This window comes from Phyllobates terribilis, unplaced genomic scaffold, assembly GCF_046119375.1.
Source record: "Phyllobates terribilis strain yellow unplaced genomic scaffold, ASM4611937v1 Scaffold_9251__1_contigs__length_19385, whole genome shotgun sequence".
NCBI classification, from domain to species: Eukaryota; Metazoa; Chordata; class Amphibia; order Anura; family Dendrobatidae; genus Phyllobates; species Phyllobates terribilis.
Genome location: NW_027371990.1, coordinates 1 through 19386, shown reverse-complemented (window position 1 = coordinate 19386; position 19386 = coordinate 1). Strand labels below are relative to the sequence as shown.

Sequence of the window (19386 nt, the reverse complement as noted above, 5' to 3'; positions counted from 1 at the left end):
GCTTATGGCGGTCTCTGTGAGCTTCTCAGCGACATTCAGCCAGCCAGGTATCCTGCCTGCAGTAGATGGAATGTGGCAATGGAACGCTGGCTGCGCGTGTCATAATAGGCTCTGAGCCTTTATATACCTGTGCACAGCAGCAGCCACCTTCAGTCTGCTGCTGGACAGCCAGCAGCAGCAGCAGCAGGAGAGGTATGTAATCAGGAGCCCTCCTGCTAAGGGTAGACAGCTGCTCGTTCCACCCCACCCCCCGCCTTAATTGGTTCTCCTCCCTTCCAACGGTGTTGAGGCGGGTGGGAACAGCAGGGGGTGAAGGTGCTGTGTTTAAAGAGGTGGAGTTATGCAGATCTAAAACGCGTGGATTGCAGCAGCAGCAAGCCGAAAAGTGCAGGCATGTAAGGGATCTAGAGGTTGACAACATGTCTTCTTAACGGGAGTCCAGGAGCTCATCTCCACAAATGGACTTTTCAGGATCCTTGGGTGGCTCCGTAGTTTGAAACCAATTCTGGTTATCGCTTCTCGGCCTTTTGGCTAAGATCAAGTGTAGTATCTGTTCTTATCAGTTTAATATCTGATACGTCCCCTATCTGGGGACCATATATTAAATGGATTTTTAGAACAGGGAGATGGAAAAAGAGCTTGCTCTGTCCACTCCACGCATTGACCTGGTATTGCAGTATCTCCAGGACCGGTGCACCCCTTCTTTAATGCAGTTTCTAAAATCAGAAAGAATTGAATTCAATGTTTTTTGTTCATTTTGCTTGTTTGTCGGATTTTGGGATGGACTCTTTGGCTTTGCTTTTCTTCTACTCATTGGATTTTTCATGTTCAAAGTTGCAGAAGCCAGATTACAAGCTCATTTTGGTTCATCTTCAGCAACTGTGCATTGCATTGCCATGTAATGTGATGCAATGCTATCTTTCTAGCTCTCCCTTTTTACTTCCTTTTGGATAAACAGACATATTAGGCAAGCATTTTGGAGCTTTCACCTAAATAACTACAGGTGGTGAGATAAGCTGCACAATATAATTGACCTTTCAGTATATTGTTGCACACACACCATCTATTTAGCAAATGCCCTTGTTATCAACAGCAGCCTTTTAAACTCACCTGAGCTAACAGGTATGTGCGCTGGTTACTCTGCTGCGCTTAAAATTTCTTTTTTGGTTTGCTACAATGCCTTTTCTGAAACGTTGTCTCCTTCTGCTGGAACACTGACTTCTTTCATTTAATGCCTGCAGACTATAAAAGAGAACCCAACCCAAAAAGTTTGGTTGATTAGTCTGTGGCATTCTGTTAAACTGTTGCTTATGGCGGTCTCTGTGAGCTTCTCAGCGACATTCAGCCAGCCAGGTATCCTGCCTGCAGTAGATGGAATGTGGCAATGGAACGCTGGCTGCGCGTGTCATAATAGGCTCTGAGCCTTTATATACCTGTGCACAGCAGCAGCCACCTTCAGTCTGCTGCTGGACAGCCAGCAGCAGCAGCAGCAGGAGAGGTATGTAATCAGGAGCCCTCCTGCTAAGGGTAGACAGCTGCTCGTTCCACCCCACCCCCCGCCTTAATTGGTTCTCCTCCCTTCCAACGGTGTTGAGGCGGGTGGGAACAGCAGGGGGTGAAGGTGCTGTGTTTAAAGAGGTGGAGTTATGCAGATCTAAAACGCGTGGATTGCAGCAGCAGCAAGCCGAAAAGTGCAGGCATGTAAGGGATCTAGAGGTTGACAACATGTCTTCTTAACGGGAGTCCAGGAGCTCATCTCCACAAATGGACTTTTCAGGATCCTTGGGTGGCTCCGTAGTTTGAAACCAATTCTGGTTATCGCTTCTCGGCCTTTTGGCTAAGATCAAGTGTAGTATCTGTTCTTATCAGTTTAATATCTGATACGTCCCCTATCTGGGGACCATATATTAAATGGATTTTTAGAACAGGGAGATGGAAAAAGAGCTTGCTCTGTCCACTCCACGCATTGACCTGGTATTGCAGTATCTCCAGGACCGGTGCACCCCTTCTTTAATGCAGTTTCTAAAATCAGAAAGAATTGAATTCAATGTTTTTTGTTCATTTTGCTTGTTTGTCGGATTTTGGGATGGACTCTTTGGCTTTGCTTTTCTTCTCCTCATTGGATTTTTCATGTTCAAAGTTGCAGAAGCCAGATTACAAGCTCATTTTGGTTCATCTTCAGCAACTGTGCATTGCATTGCCATGTAATGTGATGCAATGCTATCTTTCTAGCTCTCCCTTTTTACTTCCTTTTGGATAAACAGACATATTAGGCAAGCATTTTGGAGCTTTCACCTAAATAACTACAGGTGGTGAGATAAGCTGCACAATATAATTGACCTTTCAGTATATTGTTGCACACACACCATCTATTTAGCAAATGCCCTTGTTATCAACAGCAGCCTTTTAAACTCACCTGAGCTAACAGGTATGTGCGCTGGTTACTCTGCTGCGCTTAAAATTTCTTTTTTGGTTTGCTACAATGCCTTTTCTGAAACGTTGTCTCCTTCTGCTGGAACACTGACTTCTTTCATTTAATGCCTGCAGACTATAAAAGAGAACCCAACCCAAAAAGTTTGGTTGATTAGTCTGTGGCATTCTGTTAAACTGTTGCTTATGGCGGTCTCTGTGAGCTTCTCAGCGACATTCAGCCAGCCAGGTATCCTGCCTGCAGTAGATGGAATGTGGCAATGGAACGCTGGCTGCGCGTGTCATAATAGGCTCTGAGCCTTTATATACCTGTGCACAGCAGCAGCCACCTTCAGTCTGCTGCTGGACAGCCAGCAGCAGCAGCAGCAGGAGAGGTATGTAATCAGGAGCCCTCCTGCTAAGGGTAGACAGCTGCTCGTTCCACCCCACCCCCCGCCTTAATTGGTTCTCCTCCCTTCCAACGGTGTTGAGGCGGGTGGGAACAGCAGGGGGTGAAGGTGCTGTGTTTAAAGAGGTGGAGTTATGCAGATCTAAAACGCGTGGATTGCAGCAGCAGCAAGCCGAAAAGTGCAGGCATGTAAGGGATCTAGAGGTTGACAACATGTCTTCTTAACGGGAGTCCAGGAGCTCATCTCCACAAATGGACTTTTCAGGATCCTTGGGTGGCTCCGTAGTTTGAAACCAATTCTGGTTATCGCTTCTCGGCCTTTTGGCTAAGATCAAGTGTAGTATCTGTTCTTATCAGTTTAATATCTGATACGTCCCCTATCTGGGGACCATATATTAAATGGATTTTTAGAACAGGGAGATGGAAAAAGAGCTTGCTCTGTCCACTCCACGCATTGACCTGGTATTGCAGTATCTCCAGGACCGGTGCACCCCTTCTTTAATGCAGTTTCTAAAATCAGAAAGAATTGAATTCAATGTTTTTTGTTCATTTTGCTTGTTTGTCGGATTTTGGGATGGACTCTTTGGCTTTGCTTTTCTTCTCCTCATTGGATTTTTCATGTTCAAAGTTGCAGAAGCCAGATTACAAGCTCATTTTGGTTCATCTTCAGCAACTGTGCATTGCATTGCCATGTAATGTGATGCAATGCTATCTTTCTAGCTCTCCCTTTTTACTTCCTTTTGGATAAACAGACATATTAGGCAAGCATTTTGGAGCTTTCACCTAAATAACTACAGGTGGTGAGATAAGCTGCACAATATAATTGACCTTTCAGTATATTGTTGCACACACACCATCTATTTAGCAAATGCCCTTGTTATCAACAGCAGCCTTTTAAACTCACCTGAGCTAACAGGTATGTGCGCTGGTTACTCTGCTGCGCTTAAAATTTCTTTTTTGGTTTGCTACAATGCCTTTTCTGAAACGTTGTCTCCTTCTGCTGGAACACTGACTTCTTTCATTTAATGCCTGCAGACTATAAAAGAGAACCCAACCCAAAAAGTTTGGTTGATTAGTCTGTGGCATTCTGTTAAACTGTTGCTTATGGCGGTCTCTGTGAGCTTCTCAGCGACATTCAGCCAGCCAGGTATCCTGCCTGCAGTAGATGGAATGTGGCAATGGAACGCTGGCTGCGCGTGTCATAATAGGCTCTGAGCCTTATATACCTGTGCACAGCAGCAGCCACCTTCAGTCTGCTGCTGGACAGCCAGCAGCAGCAGCAGCAGGAGAGGTATGTAATCAGGAGCCCTCCTGCTAAGGGTAGACAGCTGCTCGTTCCACCCCACCCCCCGCCTTAATTGGTTCTCCTCCCTTCCAACGGTGTTGAGGCGGGTGGGAACAGCAGGGGTGAAGGTGCTGTGTTTAAAGAGGTGGAGTTATGCAGATCTAAAACGCGTGGATTGCAGCAGCAGCAAGCCGAAAAGTGCAGGCATGTAAGGGATCTAGAGTTGACAACATGTCTTCTTAACGGGAGTCCAGGAGCTCATCTCCACAAATGGACTTTTCAGGATCCTTGGGTGGCTCCGTAGTTTGAAACCAATTCTGGTTATCGCTTCTCGGCCTTTTGGCTAAGATCAAGTGTAGTATCTGTTCTTATCAGTTTAATATCTGATACGTCCCCTATCTGGGGACCATATATTAAATGGATTTTTAGAACAGGGAGATGGAAAAAGAGCTTGCTCTGTCCACTCCACGCATTGACCTGGTATTGCAGTATCTCCAGGACCGGTGCACCCCTTCTTTAATGCAGTTTCTAAAATCAGAAAGAATTGAATTCAATGGTTTTTGTTCATTTTGCTTGTTTGTCGGATTTTGGGATGGACTCTTTGGCTTTGCTTTTCTTCTCCTCATTGGATTTTTCATGTTCAAAGTTGCAGAAGCCAGATTACAAGCTCATTTTGGTTCATCTTCAGCAACTGTGCATTGCATTGCCATGTAATGTGATGCAATGCTATCTTTCTAGCTCTCCCTTTTTACTTCCTTTTGGATAAACAGACATATTAGGCAAGCATTTTGGAGCTTTCACCTAAATAACTACAGGTGGTGAGATAAGCTGCACAATATAATTGACCTTTCAGTATATTGTTGCACACACACCATCTATTTAGCAAATGCCCTTGTTATCAACAGCAGCCTTTTTAAACTCACCTGAGCTAACAGGTATGTGCGCTGGTTACTCTGCTGCGCTTAAAATTTCTTTTTGGTTTGCTACAATGCCTTTTCTGAAACGTTGTCTCCTTCTGCTGGAACACTGACTTCTTTCATTTAATGCCTGCAGACTATAAAAGAGAACCCAACCCAAAAAGTTTGGTTGATTAGTCTGTGGCATTCTGTTAAACTGTTGCTTATGGCGGTCTCTGTGAGCTTCTCAGCGACATTCAGGCCAGCCAGGTATCCTGCCTGCAGTAGATGGAATGTGGCAATGGAACGCTGGCTGCGCGTGTCATAATAGGCTCTGAGCCTTTATATACCTGTGCACAGCAGCAGCCACCTTCAGTCTGCTGCTGGACAGCCAGCAGCAGCAGCAGCAGGAGAGGTATGTAATCAGGAGCCCTCCTGCTAAGGGTAGACAGCTGCTCGTTCCACCCCACCCCCCGCCTTAATTGGTTCTCCTCCCTTCCAACGGTGTTGAGGCGGGTGGGAACAGCAGGGGGTGAAGGTGCTGTGTTTAAAGAGGTGGAGTTATGCAGATCTAAAACGCGTGGATTGCAGCAGCAGCAAGCCGAAAAGTGCAGGCATGTAAGGGATCTAGAGGTTGACAACATGTCTTCTTAACGGGAGTCCAGGAGCTCATCTCCACAAATGGGACTTTTCAGGATCCTTGGGTGGCTCAGTAGTTTGAAACCAATTCTGGTTATCGCTTCTCGGCCTTTTGGCTAAGATCAAGTGTAGTATCTGTTCTTATCAGTTTAATATCTGATACGTCCCCTATCTGGGGACCATATATTAAATGGATTTTTAGAACAGGGAGATGGAAAAAGAGCTTGCTCTGTCCACTCCACGCATTGACCTGGTATTGCAGTATCTCCAGGACCGGTGACACCCCTTCTTTAATGCAGTTTCTAAAATCAGAAAGAATTGAATTCAATGTTTTTTGTTCATTTTGCTTGTTTGTCGGATTTTGGGATGGACTCTTTGGCTTTGCTTTTCTTCTCCTCATTGGATTTTTCATGTTCAAAGTTGCAGAAGCCAGATTACAAGCTCATTTTGGTTCATCTTCAGCAACTGTGCATTGCATTGCCATGTAATGTGATGCAATGCTATCTTTCTAGCTCTCCCTTTTTACTTCCTTTTGGATAAACAGACATATTAGGCAAGCATTTTGGAGCTTTCACCTAAATAACTACAGGTGGTGAGATAAGCTGCACAATATAATTGACCTTTCAGTATATTGTTGCACACACACCATCTATTTAGCAAATGCCCTTGTTATCAACAGCAGCCTTTTAACTCACCTGAGCTAACAGGTATGTGCGCTGGTTACTCTGCTGCGCTTAAAATTTCTTTTTTGGTTTGCTACAATGCCTTTTCTGAAACGTTGTCTCCTTCTGCTGGAACACTGACTTCTTTCATTTAATGCCTGCAGACTATAAAAGAGAACCCAACCCAAAAAGTTTGGTTGATTAGTCTGTGGCATTCTGTTAAACTGTTGCTTATGGCGGTCTCTGTGAGCTTCTCAGCGACATTCAGCCAGCCAGGTATCCTGCCTGCAGTAGATGGAATGTGGCAATGGAACGCTGGCTGCGCGTGTCATAATAGGCTCTGAGCCTTTATATACCTGTGCACAGCAGCAGCCACCTTCAGTCTGCTGCTGGACAGCCAGCAGCAGCAGCAGCAGGAGAGGTATGTAATCAGGAGCCCTCCTGCTAAGGGTAGACAGCTGCTCGTTCCACCCCACCCCCCGCCTTAATTGGTTCTCCTCCCTTCCAACGGTGTTGAGGCGGGTGGGAACAGCAGGGGGTGAAGGTGCTGTGTTTAAAGAGGTGGAGTTATGCAGATCTAAAACGCGTGGATTGCAGCAGCAGCAAGCCGAAAAGTGCAGGCATGTAAGGGATCTAGAGGTTGACAACATGTCTTCTTAACGGGAGTCCAGGAGCTCATCTCCACAAATGGACTTTTCAGGATCCTTGGGTGGCTCCGTAGTTTGAAACCAATTCTGGTTATCGCTTCTCGGCCTTTTGGCTAAGATCAAGTGTAGTATCTGTTCTTATCAGTTTAATATCTGATACGTCCCCTATCTGGGGACCATATATTAAATGGATTTTTAGAACAGGGAGATGGAAAAAGAGCTTGCTCTGTCCACTCCACGCATTGACCTGGTATTGCAGTATCTCCAGGACCGGTGCACCCCTTCTTTAATGCAGTTTCTAAAATCAGAAAGAATTGAATTCAATGTTTTTTGTTCATTTTGCTTGTTTGTCGGATTTTGGGATGGACTCTTTGGCTTTGCTTTTCTTCTCCTCATTGGATTTTTCATGTTCAAAGTTGCAGAAGCCAGATTACAAGCTCATTTTGGTTCATCTTCAGCAACTGTGCATTGCATTGCCATGTAATGTGATGCAATGCTATCTTTCTAGCTCTCCCTTTTTACTTCCTTTTGGATAAACAGACATATTAGGCAAGCATTTTGGAGCTTTCACCTAAATAACTACAGGTGGTGAGATAAGCTGCACAATATAATTGACCTTTCAGTATATTGTTGCACACACACCATCTATTTAGCAAATGCCCTTGTTATCAACAGCAGCCTTTTAAACTCACCTGAGCTAACAGGTATGTGCGCTGGTTACTCTGCTGCGCTTAAAATTTCTTTTTTGGTTTGCTACAATGCCTTTTCTGAAACGTTGTCTCCTTCTGCTGGAACACTGACTTCTTTCATTTAATGCCTGCAGACTATAAAAGAGAACCCAACCCAAAAAGTTTGGTTGATTAGTCTGTGGCATTCTGTTAAACTGTTGCTTATGGCGGTCTCTGTGAGCTTCTCAGCGACATTCAGCCAGCCAGGTATCCTGCCTGCAGTAGATGGAATGTGGCAATGGAACGCTGGCTGCGCGTGTCATAATAGGCTCTGAGCCTTTATATACCTGTGCACAGCAGCAGCCACCTTCAGTCTGCTGCTGGACAGCCAGCAGCAGCAGCAGCAGGAGAGGTATGTAATCAGGAGCCCTCCTGCTAAGGGTAGACAGCTGCTCGTTCCACCCCACCCCCCGCCTTAATTGGTTCTCCTCCCTTCCAACGGTGTTGAGGCGGGTGGGAACAGCAGGGGGTGAAGGTGCTGTGTTTAAAGAGGTGGAGTTATGCAGATCTAAAACGCGTGGATTGCAGCAGCAGCAAGCCGAAAAGTGCAGGCATGTAAGGGATCTAGAGGTTGACAACATGTCTTCTTAACGGGAGTCCAGGAGCTCATCTCCACAAATGGACTTTTCAGGATCCTTGGGTGGCTCCGTAGTTTGAAACCAATTCTGGTTATCGCTTCTCGGCCTTTTGGCTAAGATCAAGTGTAGTATCTGTTCTTATCAGTTTAATATCTGATACGTCCCCTATCTGGGGACCATATATTAAATGGATTTTTAGAACAGGGAGATGGAAAAAGAGCTTGCTCTGTCCACTCCACGCATTGACCTGGTATTGCAGTATCTCCAGGACCGGTGCACCCCTTCTTTAATGCAGTTTCTAAAATCAGAAAGAATTGAATTCAATGTTTTTTGTTCATTTTGCTTGTTTGTCGGATTTTGGGATGGACTCTTTGGCTTTGCTTTTCTTCTTCTCATTGGATTTTTCATGTTCAAAGTTGCAGAAGCCAGATTACAAGCTCATTTTGGTTCATCTTCAGCAACTGTGCATTGCATTGCCATGTAATGTGATGCAATGCTATCTTTCTAGCTCTCCCTTTTTACTTCCTTTTGGATAAACAGACATATTAGGCAAGCATTTTGGAGCTTTCACCTAAATAACTACAGGTGGTGAGATAAGCTGCACAATATAATTGACCTTTCAGTATATTGTTGCACACACACCATCTATTTAGCAAATGCCCTTGTTATCAACAGCAGCCTTTTAAACTCACCTGAGCTAACAGGTATGTGCGCTGGTTACTCTGCTGCGCTTAAAATTTCTTTTTTGGTTTGCTACAATGCCTTTTCTGAAACGTTGTCTCCTTCTGCTGGAACACTGACTTCTTTCATTTAATGCCTGCAGACTATAAAAGAGAACCCAACCCAAAAAGTTTGGTTGATTAGTCTGTGGCATTCTGTTAAACTGTTGCTTATGGCGGTCTCTGTGAGCTTCTCAGCGACATTCAGCCAGCCAGGTATCCTGCCTGCAGTAGATGGAATGTGGCAATGGAACGCTGGCTGCGCGTGTCATAATAGGCTCTGAGCCTTTATATACCTGTGCACAGCAGCAGCCACCTTCAGTCTGCTGCTGGACAGCCAGCAGCAGCAGCAGCAGGAGAGGTATGTAATCAGGAGCCCTCCTGCTAAGGGTAGACAGCTGCTCGTTCCACCCCACCCCCCGCCTTAATTGGTTCTCCTCCCTTCCAACGGTGTTGAGGCGGGTGGGAACAGCAGGGGGTGAAGGTGCTGTGTTTAAAGAGGTGGAGTTATGCAGATCTAAAACGCGTGGATTGCAGCAGCAGCAAGCCGAAAAGTGCAGGCATGTAAGGGATCTAGAGGTTGACAACATGTCTTCTTAACGGGAGTCCAGGAGCTCATCTCCACAAATGGACTTTTCAGGATCCTTGGGTGGCTCCGTAGTTTGAAACCAATTCTGGTTATCGCTTCTCGGCCTTTTGGCTAAGATCAAGTGTAGTATCTGTTCTTATCAGTTTAATATCTGATACGTCCCCTATCTGGGGACCATATATTAAATGGATTTTTAGAACAGGGAGATGGAAAAAGAGCTTGCTCTGTCCACTCCACGCATTGACCTGGTATTGCAGTATCTCCAGGACCGGTGCACCCCTTCTTTAATGCAGTTTCTAAAATCAGAAAGAATTGAATTCAATGTTTTTTGTTCATTTTGCTTGTTTGTCGGATTTTGGGATGGACTCTTTGGCTTTGCTTTTCTTCTCCTCATTGGATTTTTCATGTTCAAAGTTGCAGAAGCCAGATTACAAGCTCATTTTGGTTCATCTTCAGCAACTGTGCATTGCATTGCCATGTAATGTGATGCAATGCTATCTTTCTAGCTCTCCCTTTTTACTTCCTTTTGGATAAACAGACATATTAGGCAAGCATTTTGGAGCTTTCACCTAAATAACTACAGGTGGTGAGATAAGCTGCACAATATAATTGACCTTTCAGTATATTGTTGCACACACACCATCTATTTAGCAAATGCCCTTGTTATCAACAGCAGCCTTTTAAACTCACCTGAGCTAACAGGTATGTGCGCTGGTTACTCTGCTGCGCTTAAAATTTCTTTTTTGGTTTGCTACAATGCCTTTTCTGAAACGTTGTCTCCTTCTGCTGGAACACTGACTTCTTTCATTTAATGCCTGCAGACTATAAAAGAGAACCCAACCCAAAAAGTTTGGTTGATTAGTCTGTGGCATTCTGTTAAACTGTTGCTTATGGCGGTCTCTGTGAGCTTCTCAGCGACATTCAGCCAGCCAGGTATCCTGCCTGCAGTAGATGGAATGTGGCAATGGAACGCTGGCTGCGCGTGTCATAATAGGCTCTGAGCCTTTATATACCTGTGCACAGCAGCAGCCACCTTCAGTCTGCTGCTGGACAGCCAGCAGCAGCAGCAGCAGGAGAGGTATGTAATCAGGAGCCCTCCTGCTAAGGGTAGACAGCTGCTCGTTCCACCCCACCCCCCGCCTTAATTGGTTCTCCTCCCTTCCAACGGTGTTGAGGCGGGTGGGAACAGCAGGGGGTGAAGGTGCTGTGTTTAAAGAGGTGGAGTTATGCAGATCTAAAACGCGTGGATTGCAGCAGCAGCAAGCCGAAAAGTGCAGGCATGTAAGGGATCTAGAGGTTGACAACATGTCTTCTTAACGGGAGTCCAGGAGCTCATCTCCACAAATGGACTTTTCAGGATCCTTGGGTGGCTCCGTAGTTTGAAACCAATTCTGGTTATCGCTTCTCGGCCTTTTGGCTAAGATCAAGTGCAGTGATTTAGCGATTGCTGCCTTGGTTTTGGTTGGAGGTGTCTGGGGTACCTGGCTCGTCGGCCTTGGGGGATCGTCCTTACTTAATTGTGGGGACTTCACCCCCTTGCTGCTATAGGCGTGTCGGCTTAGTCCCCAGACAACGGGAAGCGATCATACTCGCTCCTTCTGTGTGTTGGAGTGGAGATTACGCTAATTCTGTTGGAGAATCATGGCAACAGAGGCGGAGTTGTGGCCGAAGTTGGAGGTTCCAGAACATGCACGTGTGGAGACCGCTTTCCGGATTTTTGTCCGGAGAGACTGTCAGAAGGTTAAGGACTTTCGGTTTATTATGAAGGAGATCACCTTGGGTGTCGCAAAGGTGAAAAAAGAAGACATCGTGGCAGTTATGGATTATCCCCAAAAGGGTGTCTATGACGTGTTTTTTGAGTCTAGGAAGATTTTGGAGAACTATATGGATTCTTTTGATAAATTGAGACATGAGAAGTTTGTTGGAATTCGGTTTCAACGTCACGTATTTAGTAGTGAAAAGATGGTGACAGTGAAGATGTTTTCACCACTGGTTCCAGAAGAGGACATTGTCACGTTTTTGAGTGGTTTTGCCAAGTCTGTAGTATCAAAAGGTAAAGTAATGAATGAATTCGGAGTATGGACGGGAAAGTGGAAATTTTTTGTGGAATTTAACATGAACAAGGATAGGAGTTTTTCCTACCCGCCTCAAAGGTTTAAGCTTGGTAAAGTAAGTGGGAATTTATTCTTTAATGGGATGGATTCCTTTTGTTCAATTTGTGAGGTATATGGTCATAAACGTGAAGACTGTACTGCAGAAAAGTGTTGGAAGTGTAAAGCGGAAGGACATGTTTCTAAATCATGTCCAGTAGAAAGGAATAAGTGTAACCTGTGTATGGAAATTGGGCATAGGTTTAAGGAATGCCCAAAGAGAAAGAGTAATAAGGAGAAGATGGAAAGTGCAAAGGCGGAAAAGAAAGAAAAAAAGAAGACGGTAGAGGTTCAGAGGCAAACAGAAGAGGAGGAAGCTGATAAAGAAATGGACAAAGTTAAAAAAGGAATTGCGGAAATGAAGGGAAGTGGTGTGTGTTTTGAAGCTTTTTTTCCAAAGGTAATCGCAAGTGTGAAGGCAAATAAAGAGAGGTTTTTTGAAACCTATAAGGTGGGAAGGACATGGATAGATTATGTGAATACAAACTTTGAATCTTTCTCGCAAGAGAAAGGACTGTTGGAGTATCTAACATATTATGCGTTGAAGGGAGGAATGCAGTAATGTGTTTGTTTCCTTCCTCTATATATTATGTGTCTGAGAGGAAATACTGGTTGTTGTTTTGTTTTTTTTGTATATGCATTAAATAATGTTTTTTTGTTTTAAAATGACACGATGATGGATTTGGTCCATCACCGTTTTCAGAAGTATGGAATCGAGATGGTACTTGTAATCTGAGTGTTATGGGAAAAAAAAAAAAAAAAAAAAAAAAAAAAAATCTGTTCTTATCAGTTTAATATCTGATACGTCCCCTATCTGGGGACCATATATTAAATGGATTTTTAGAACAGGGAGATGGAAAAAGAGCTTGCTCTGTCCACTCCACGCATTGACCTGGTATTGCAGTATCTCCAGGACCGGTGCACCCCTTCTTTAATGCAGTTTCTAAAATCAGAAAGAATTGAATTCAATGTTTTTTGTTCATTTTGCTTGTTTGTCGGATTTTGGGATGGACTCTTTGGCTTTGCTTTTCTTCTCCTCATTGGATTTTTCATGTTCAAAGTTGCAGAAGCCAGATTACAAGCTCATTTTGGTTCATCTTCAGCAACTGTGCATTGCATTGCCATGTAATGTGATGCAATGCTATCTTTCTAGCTCTCCCTTTTTACTTCCTTTTGGATAAACAGACATATTAGGCAAGCATTTTGGAGCTTTCACCTAAATAACTACAGGTGGTGAGATAAGCTGCACAATATAATTGACCTTTCAGTATATTGTTGCACACACACCATCTATTTAGCAAATGCCCTTGTTATCAACAGCAGCCTTTTAAACTCACCTGAGCTAACAGGTATGTGCGCTGGTTACTCTGCTGCGCTTAAAATTTCTTTTTTGGTTTGCTACAATGCCTTTTCTGAAACGTTGTCTCCTTCTGCTGGAACACTGACTTCTTTCATTTAATGCCTGCAGACTATAAAAGAGAACCCAACCCAAAAAGTTTGGTTGATTAGTCTGTGGCATTCTGTTAAACTGTTGCTTATGGCGGTCTCTGTGAGCTTCTCAGCGACATTCAGCCAGCCAGGTATCCTGCCTGCAGTAGATGGAATGTGGCAATGGAACGCTGGCTGCGCGTGTCATAATAGGCTCTGAGCCTTTATATACCTGTGCACAGCAGCAGCCACCTTCAGTCTGCTGCTGGACAGCCAGCAGCAGCAGCAGCAGGAGAGGTATGTAATCAGGAGCCCTCCTGCTAAGGGTAGACAGCTGCTCGTTCCACCCCACCCCCCGCCTTAATTGGTTCTCCTCCCTTCCAACGGTGTTGAGGCGGGTGGGAACAGCAGGGGGTGAAGGTGCTGTGTTTAAAGAGGTGGAGTTATGCAGATCTAAAACGCGTGGATTGCAGCAGCAGCAAGCCGAAAAGTGCAGGCATGTAAGGGATCTAGAGGTTGACAACATGTCTTCTTAACGGGAGTCCAGGAGCTCATCTCCACAAATGGACTTTTCAGGATCCTTGGGTGGCTCCGTAGTTTGAAACCAATTCTGGTTATCGCTTCTCGGCCTTTTGGCTAAGATCAAGTGCAGTGATTTAGCGATTGCTGCCTTGGTTTTGGTTGGAGGTGTCTGGGGTACCTGGCTCGTCGGCCTTGGGGGATCGTCCTTACTTAATTGTGGGGACTTCACCCCCTTGCTGCTATAGGCGTGTCGGCTTAGTCCCCAGACAACGGGAAGCGATCATACTCGCTCCTTCTGTGTGTTGGAGTGGAGATTACGCTAATTCTGTTGGAGAATCATGGCAACAGAGGCGGAGTTGTGGCCGAAGTTGGAGGTTCCAGAACATGCACGTGTGGAGACCGCTTTCCGGATTTTTGTCCGGAGAGACTGTCAGAAGGTTAAGGACTTTCGGTTTATTATGAAGGAGATCACCTTGGGTGTCGCAAAGGTGAAAAAAGAAGACATCGTGGCAGTTATGGATTATCCCCAAAAGGGTGTCTATGACGTGTTTTTTGAGTCTAGGAAGATTTTGGAGAACTATATGGATTCTTTTGATAAATTGAGACATGAGAAGTTTGTTGGAATTCGGTTTCAACGTCACGTATTTAGTAGTGAAAAGATGGTGACAGTGAAGATGTTTTCACCACTGGTTCCAGAAGAGGACATTGTCACGTTTTTGAGTGGTTTTGCCAAGTCTGTAGTATCAAAAGGTAAAGTAATGAATGAATTCGGAGTATGGACGGGAAAGTGGAAATTTTTTGTGGAATTTAACATGAACAAGGATAGGAGTTTTTCCTACCCGCCTCAAAGGTTTAAGCTTGGTAAAGTAAGTGGGAATTTATTCTTTAATGGGATGGATTCCTTTTGTTCAATTTGTGAGGTATATGGTCATAAACGTGAAGACTGTACTGCAGAAAAGTGTTGGAAGTGTAAAGCGGAAGGACATGTTTCTAAATCATGTCCAGTAGAAAGGAATAAGTGTAACCTGTGTATGGAAATTGGGCATAGGTTTAAGGAATGCCCAAAGAGAAAGAGTAATAAGGAGAAGATGGAAAGTGCAAAGGCGGAAAAGAAAGAAAAAAAGAAGACGGTAGAGGTTCAGAGGCAAACAGAAGAGGAGGAAGCTGATAAAGAAATGGACAAAGTTAAAAAAGGAATTGCGGAAATGAAGGGAAGTGGTGTGTGTTTTGAAGCTTTTTTTCCAAAGGTAATCGCAAGTGTGAAGGCAAATAAAGAGAGGTTTTTTGAAACCTATAAGGTGGGAAGGACATGGATAGATTATGTGAATACAAACTTTGAATCTTTCTCGCAAGAGAAAGGACTGTTGGAGTATCTAACATATTATGCGTTGAAGGGAGGAATGCAGTAATGTGTTTGTTTCCTTCCTCTATATATTATGTGTCTGAGAGGAAATACTGGTTGTTGTTTTGTTTTTTTTGTATATGCATTAAATAATGTTTTTTTGTTTTAAAATGACACGATGATGGATTTGGTCCATCACCGTTTTCAGAAGTATGGAATCGAGATGGTACTTGTAATCTGAGTGTTATGGGAAAAAAAAAAAAAAAAAAAAAAATCTGTTCTTATCAGTTTAATATCTGATACGTCCCCTATCTGGGGACCATATATTAAATGGATTTTTAGAACAGGGAGATGGAAAAAGAGCTTGCTCTGTCCACTCCACGCATTGACCTGGTATTGCAGTATCTCCAGGACCGGTGCACCCCTTCTTTAATGCAGTTTCTAAAATCAGAAAGAATTGAATTCAATGTTTTTTGTTCATTTTGCTTGTTTGTCGGATTTTGGGATGGACTCTTTGGCTTTGCTTTTCTTCTCCTCATTGGATTTTTCATGTTCAAAGTTGCAGAAGCCAGATTACAAGCTCATTTTGGTTCATCTTCAGCAACTGTGCATTGCATTGCCATGTAATGTGATGCAATGCTATCTTTCTAGCTCTCCCTTTTTACTTCCTTTTGGATAAACAGACATATTAGGCAAGCATTTTGGAGCTTTCACCTAAATAACTACAGGTGGTGAGATAAGCTGCACAATATAATTGACCTTTCAGTATATTGTTGCACACACACCATCTATTTAGCAAATGCCCTTGTTATCAACAGCAGCCTTTTAAACTCACCTGAGCTAACAGGTATGTGCGCTGGTTACTCTGCTGCGCTTAAAATTTCTTTTTTGGTTTGCTACAATGCCTTTTCTGAAACGTTGTCTCCTTCTGCTGGAACACTGACTTCTTTCATTTAATGCCTGCAGACTATAAAAGAGAACCCAACCCAAAAAGTTTGGTTGATTAGTCTGTGGCATTCTGTTAAACTGTTGCTTATGGCGGTCTCTGTGAGCTTCTCAGCGACATTCAGCCAGCCAGGTATCCTGCCTGCAGTAGATGGAATGTGGCAATGGAACGCTGGCTGCGCGTGTCATAATAGGCTCTGAGCCTTTATATACCTGTGCACAGCAGCAGCCACCTTCAGTCTGCTGCTGGACAGCCAGCAGCAGCAGCAGCAGGAGAGGTATGTAATCAGGAGCCCTCCTGCTAAGGGTAGACAGCTGCTCGTTCCACCCCACCCCCCGCCTTAATTGGTTCTCCTCCCTTCCAACGGTGTTGAGGCGGGTGGGAACAGCAGGGGGTGAAGGTGCTGTGTTTAAAGAGGTGGAGTTATGCAGATCTAAAACGCGTGGATTGCAGCAGCAGCAAGCCGAAAAGTGCAGGCATGTAAGGGATCTAGAGGTTGACAACATGTCTTCTTAACGGGAGTCCAGGAGCTCATCTCCACAAATGGACTTTTCAGGATCCTTGGGTGGCTCCGTAGTTTGAAACCAATTCTGGTTATCGCTTCTCGGCCTTTTGGCTAAGATCAAGTGTAGTATCTGTTCTTATCAGTTTAATATCTGATACGTCCCCTATCTGGGGACCATATATTAAATGGATTTTTAGAACAGGGAGATGGAAAAAGAGCTTGCTCTGTCCACTCCACGCATTGACCTGGTATTGCAGTATCTCCAGGACCGGTGCACCCCTTCTTTAATGCAGTTTCTAAAATCAGAAAGAATTGAATTCAATGTTTTTTGTTCATTTTGCTTGTTTGTCGGATTTTGGGATGGACTCTTTGGCTTTGCTTTTCTTCTCCTCATTGGATTTTTCATGTTCAAAGTTGCAGAAGCCAGATTACAAGCTCATTTTGGTTCATCTTCAGCAACTGTGCATTGCATTGCCATGTAATGTGATGCAATGCTATCTTTCTAGCTCTCCCTTTTTACTTCCTTTTGGATAAACAGACATATTAGGCAAGCATTTTGGAGCTTTCACCTAAATAACTACAGGTGGTGAGATAAGCTGCACAATATAATTGACCTTTCAGTATATTGTTGCACACACACCATCTATTTAGCAAATGCCCTTGTTATCAACAGCAGCCTTTTAAACTCACCTGAGCTAACAGGTATGTGCGCTGGTTACTCTGCTGCGCTTAAAATTTCTTTTTTGGTTTGCTACAATGCCTTTTCTGAAACGTTGTCTCCTTCTGCTGGAACACTGACTTCTTTCATTTAATGCCTGCAGACTATAAAAGAGAACCCAACCCAAAAAGTTTGGTTGATTAGTCTGTGGCATTCTGTTAAACTGTTGCTTATGGCGGTCTCTGTGAGCTTCTCAGCGACATTCAGCCAGCCAGGTATCCTGCCTGCAGTAGATGGAATGTGGCAATGGAACGCTGGCTGCGCGTGTCATAATAGGCTCTGAGCCTTTATATACCTGTGCACAGCAGCAGCCACCTTCAGTCTGCTGCTGGACAGCCAGCAGCAGCAGCAGCAGGAGAGGTATGTAATCAGGAGCCCTCCTGCTAAGGGTAGACAGCTGCTCGTTCCACCCCACCCCCCGCCTTAATTGGTTCTCCTCCCTTCCAACGGTGTTGAGGCGGGTGGGAACAGCAGGGGGTGAAGGTGCTGTGTTTAAAGAGGTGGAGTTATGCAGATCTAAAACGCGTGGATTGCAGCAGCAGCAAGCCGAAAAGTGCAGGCATGTAAGGGATCTAGAGGTTGACAACATGTCTTCTTAACGGGAGTCCAGGAGCTCATCTCCACAAATGGACTTTTCAGGATCCTTGGGTGGCTCCGTAGTTTGAAACCAATTCTGGTTATCGCTTCTCGGCCTTTTGGCTAAGATCAAGTGTAGTATCTGTTCTTATCAGTTTAATATCTGATACGTCCCCTATCTGGGGACCATATATTAAATGGATTTTTAGAACAGGGAGATGGAAAAAGAGCTTGCTCTGTCCACTCCACGCATTGACCTGGTATTGCAGTATCTCCAGGACCGGTGCACCCCTTCTTTAATGCAGTTTCTAAAATCAGAAAGAATTGAATTCAATGTTTTTTGTTCATTTTGCTTGTTTGTCGGATTTTGGGATGGACTCTTTGGCTTTGCTTTTCTTCTCCTCATTGGATTTTTCATGTTCAAAGTTGCAGAAGCCAGATTACAAGCTCATTTTGGTTCATCTTCAGCAACTGTGCATTGCATTGCCATGTAATGTGATGCAATGCTATCTTTCTAGCTCTCCCTTTTTACTTCCTTTTGGATAAACAGACATATTAGGCAAGCATTTTGGAGCTTTCACCTAAATAACTACAGGTGGTGAGATAAGCTGCACAATATAATTGACCTTTCAGTATATTGTTGCACACACACCATCTATTTAGCAAATGCCCTTGTTATCAACAGCAGCCTTTTAAACTCACCTGAGCTAACAGGTATGTGCGCTGGTTACTCTGCTGCGCTTAAAATTTCTTTTTTGGTTTGCTACAATGCCTTTTCTGAAACGTTGTCTCCTTCTGCTGGAACACTGACTTCTTTCATTTAATGCCTGCAGACTATAAAAGAGAACCCAACCCAAAAAGTTTGGTTGATTAGTCTGTGGCATTCTGTTAAACTGTTGCTTATGGCGGTCTCTGTGAGCTTCTCAGCGACATTCAGCCAGCCAGGTATCCTGCCTGCAGTAGATGGAATGTGGCAATGGAACGCTGGCTGCGCGTGTCATAATAGGCTCTGAGCCTTTATATACCTGTGCACAGCAGCAGCCACCTTCAGTCTGCTGCTGGACAGCCAGCAGCAGCAGCAGCAGGAGAGGTATGTAATCAGGAGCCCTCCTGCTAAGGGTAGACAGCTGCTCGTTCCACCCCACCCCCCGCCTTAATTGGTTCTCCTCCCTTCCAACGGTGTTGAGGCGGGTGGGAACAGCAGGGGGTGAAGGTGCTGTGTTTAAAGAGGTGGAGTTATGCAGATCTAAAACGCGTGGATTGCAGCAGCAGCAAGCCGAAAAGTGCAGGCATGTAAGGGATCTAGAGGTTGACAACATGTCTTCTTAACGGGAGTCCAGGAGCTCATCTCCACAAATGGACTTTTCAGGATCCTTGGGTGGCTACGTAGTTTGAAACCAATTCTGGTTATCGCTTCTCGGCCTTTTGGCTAAGATCAAGTGTAGTATCTGTTCTTATCAGTTTAATATCTGATACGTCCCCTATCTGGGGACCATATATTAAATGGATTTTTAGAACAGGGAGATGGAAAAAGAGCTTGCTCTGTCCACTCCACGCATTGACCTGGTATTGCAGTATCTCCAGGACCGGTGCACCCCTTCTTTAATGCAGTTTCTAAAATCAGAAAGAATTGAATTC

The 19386-nt window shown here is 44.4% G+C and overlaps 13 non-coding genes across 13 annotated transcripts; all 13 read left to right on the top strand.

Moving 5' to 3' along the window:
- Positions 1-511: 511 nt before the first annotated feature.
- On the top strand, positions 512-702 carry LOC141252605 (U2 spliceosomal RNA). Its single transcript, XR_012313990.1, has one exon. It is a non-coding gene; the product is annotated as a U2 spliceosomal RNA (small nuclear RNA).
- Positions 703-1817: 1115 nt separating this feature from the next.
- Positions 1818-2008, top strand: LOC141252604 (U2 spliceosomal RNA). The gene has a single exon (XR_012313989.1). It is a non-coding gene; the product is annotated as a U2 spliceosomal RNA (small nuclear RNA).
- Positions 2009-3123: 1115 nt separating this feature from the next.
- LOC141252603 (U2 spliceosomal RNA) lies at positions 3124-3314 on the top strand. The gene has a single exon (XR_012313988.1). It is a non-coding gene; the product is annotated as a U2 spliceosomal RNA (small nuclear RNA).
- A 1112-nt stretch (positions 3315-4426) lies between these two features.
- Positions 4427-4617, top strand: LOC141252602 (U2 spliceosomal RNA). The gene has a single exon (XR_012313987.1). It is a non-coding gene; the product is annotated as a U2 spliceosomal RNA (small nuclear RNA).
- Positions 4618-5734: 1117 nt separating this feature from the next.
- Positions 5735-5925, top strand: LOC141252606 (U2 spliceosomal RNA). The gene has a single exon (XR_012313991.1). It is a non-coding gene; the product is annotated as a U2 spliceosomal RNA (small nuclear RNA).
- A 1115-nt stretch (positions 5926-7040) lies between these two features.
- On the top strand, positions 7041-7231 carry LOC141252601 (U2 spliceosomal RNA). The gene has a single exon (XR_012313986.1). It is a non-coding gene; the product is annotated as a U2 spliceosomal RNA (small nuclear RNA).
- Positions 7232-8346: 1115 nt separating this feature from the next.
- LOC141252613 (U2 spliceosomal RNA) lies at positions 8347-8537 on the top strand. Its single transcript, XR_012313997.1, has one exon. It is a non-coding gene; the product is annotated as a U2 spliceosomal RNA (small nuclear RNA).
- Positions 8538-9652: 1115 nt separating this feature from the next.
- LOC141252612 (U2 spliceosomal RNA) lies at positions 9653-9843 on the top strand. Its single transcript, XR_012313996.1, has one exon. It is a non-coding gene; the product is annotated as a U2 spliceosomal RNA (small nuclear RNA).
- A 2598-nt stretch (positions 9844-12441) lies between these two features.
- Positions 12442-12640, top strand: LOC141252608 (U2 spliceosomal RNA). Its single transcript, XR_012313993.1, has one exon. It is a non-coding gene; the product is annotated as a U2 spliceosomal RNA (small nuclear RNA).
- A 2598-nt stretch (positions 12641-15238) lies between these two features.
- LOC141252607 (U2 spliceosomal RNA) lies at positions 15239-15430 on the top strand. The gene has a single exon (XR_012313992.1). It is a non-coding gene; the product is annotated as a U2 spliceosomal RNA (small nuclear RNA).
- Positions 15431-16545: 1115 nt separating this feature from the next.
- LOC141252611 (U2 spliceosomal RNA) lies at positions 16546-16736 on the top strand. Its single transcript, XR_012313995.1, has one exon. It is a non-coding gene; the product is annotated as a U2 spliceosomal RNA (small nuclear RNA).
- Positions 16737-17851: 1115 nt separating this feature from the next.
- Positions 17852-18042, top strand: LOC141252610 (U2 spliceosomal RNA). Its single transcript, XR_012313994.1, has one exon. It is a non-coding gene; the product is annotated as a U2 spliceosomal RNA (small nuclear RNA).
- Positions 18043-19157: 1115 nt separating this feature from the next.
- On the top strand, positions 19158-19348 carry LOC141252600 (U2 spliceosomal RNA). Its single transcript, XR_012313985.1, has one exon. It is a non-coding gene; the product is annotated as a U2 spliceosomal RNA (small nuclear RNA).
- The last annotated feature ends 38 nt before the right edge of the window (positions 19349-19386 follow it).